Here is a 2,500-nt window from a genome sequence, read left to right on the forward strand (position 1 = left end):
AGAGAGAGAGAGAGAGAGAAAGAGAGAGAGAGAGAGAGAGAGAGAGAGAGAGGTGGTAGTGAGAAAAGCTGGTCCTGAAAAAAGACAGGTGTCACAGCTTAACATTCTGTCGTGTAAAACAAGTTACTTGTATTATTGTTACTGTGAAGATGATCTTTTGATGATACTAGCAATTTTCCTTAAAACAAACAAACAAACAAACACACAACAAGTCATATTAATTGATTTATAGGTTATCGACACAGTGCTGGGACCGTTGCGGTTTCGTAATTCATTCCCCATCAGGAACCGGCTAGTATTGTAATATAGTGCTTCTCATAATGTCCAATACCTTCTAGTCAACGTGGAGTGCGTCCAATTGTCTGGACCGAGAGGTTACGATAATAAAGCTGAATAGATTATAATGGTTAGTCAGGTGAGTTATTAGAATTCACTTAAACGATTTGTCGGAAGTGATAGTTTAGACTTTAAATCATCGGAAACACTTGAAGCGGCCACTTACACTGTAATGTTAGAGTCGTTAAAGCAGGAACAGTATTTGAATCGGGCATGGGTTCGAACCTAAACTGTTTGTTGTCTGCAGATCAAGTTCTAGCCTGCTATGTCGCATTGATGCACTCTCTCAACCCAAACCACTTCCAGCCAGTTGTAATCATATTATTGTCCTTATGAAGTTCCTCAAATCTGCGCTCTCCGATTTCAAAAGATTCAAATGTCACCATTATTATTATGTCGTTAATATGATATTCTGCGAAGAAAAAAAGTACTTTTACATTGTTCGCTCTCAAAGGTCACCAAGTTTGTAGCAAAACTGTCTTGGTAGTTCGTATTTGAAGCTTCCAGTTGCCGTGTGAGTTCTCTTTTTGACATCCAGACCTCGTTTTTGGATCAATACATAGAGTTCTGCGCTTCAGGGGGCTAATGTTTTCCCGTTTTCTCTACTGAAGAATGTTATCCTCTTTTTGCTATCGTGTACACAGGTGCTTTTGAGTCCCACTTTAGGCTGTAGAGCCATTTAAAGTACTCTGATTCTTAGACTTGCCGGAACAGAAAAATAATGATCGCTCAGTTTGTCTCGGGCATGAATTGTTGATTACCAAGGGCATACTATGTTGCACTTTTAGGCAACAGAGGTCAGGTTGCTGCTTTGTACTTGCTACTCAGAGAAAGAATACCAGTTGTTGGCTTTTTTATAAGACTTCGAAACTGAACAGGCATTGATCAAAACTACATGGGTCAGGGTGTAACACTGGTTTCGTACGCGAAAGACTTAAAATACGGGACGACCTCCAAATTCAACATAAAGCTCAGACAGGGCCGAACCATGCACACGGAGAATGGCAGTACGGGAAATAATAGGAAAAGAACGTCTTTTTCTAAGCCTTTCGAGAAGGCCGGTCAAATTGTATCTCTCTGATGAAGGATTTTGAAAACACCCCAAAAACTCACGGCCGAGGACTCCTTATTCGGGATTCGAACAAGGGTTGTCAACGCTACTGCTCAAAATGATACCAACGGGCGTATATTACAAGATATTTCACTCCTCTCTTTGAGCCATATTAAAATAAACGTCCCCAAAATTTGATGGCGTCCTCTTCGAAAAAGTGCCCAGTTTGTGAAAAGAGTTACCCTACTTGTGTGAAAGAAATCAAAGTGAAACTAACTAGTGTTTGGATATATTGGAATTCGAATTTTGGAAGAACACCTTTTAAAAAGGTTAACGCTGACAAAAAGCCTCTTTTCAGGTGGAATGGCCGACTGTTCTCGTCGTTAATTTGGCTGTAGAGTGAGAGGTAAGAGGTCATAAACAATTTTTAAATTCTAAAATCCGCACTGAGCAAACCCAAACAGCCCGTGAACAGCAGTCAATCTGCACACTTAAGTGGGTGCTATTCCTGTTTTTCTTCTGGACCTTTAAAACAGCGACTGCAGCGCCACCTGGAGCAAAGCGTGTTCTTCTGTGGACACGTTTTTGGCTGAGTGAACCATCTTGTAATGAACGATCTTTGATAATTCCAACTGAACCTACTTAGCCTCACCTGACAAGGGAGAAGTTATTGCTGTCATTAACTCTTTGACGACGTGCATTCTGGTCTCCTGACAAATGGGGCATTTAAAAAAAGCATAACTTCGTTATTCACGTACATTTTTAAATTCAAATTTCTTTATCTTTAACTTGAAAAAGGCGAATTACAACAAGCATACTCTGAAATTTGAAGCAAATTCGTGTTTCAGATTTTCATAATGGTATACATGTAGTTCGAAATGTGCCTCAACATGGTCTTGAGTTTGTCAGGGGACAAATGTGTCCGATACGTCATTTAAGTTAAGAGATAACGATATTAAAGATAAACAAGAGGTCTTAATCAGTTCTCGTCTTTGTGGGGAACACTAGTCTGACACCGTCATGAACGCTAAACTATTCTCTAAGAGATACGCGAAATTCGATATCCTTCCTTAGATTTAAAAAGGATACAATGGCAGTTGTGGCAAATTGACT

The sequence above is a fragment of the Aplysia californica genome, unplaced genomic scaffold (genome assembly GCF_000002075.1).
Source record: "Aplysia californica isolate F4 #8 unplaced genomic scaffold, AplCal3.0 scaffold00504, whole genome shotgun sequence".
Classification (NCBI taxonomy): Eukaryota; Metazoa; Mollusca; class Gastropoda; order Aplysiida; family Aplysiidae; genus Aplysia; species Aplysia californica.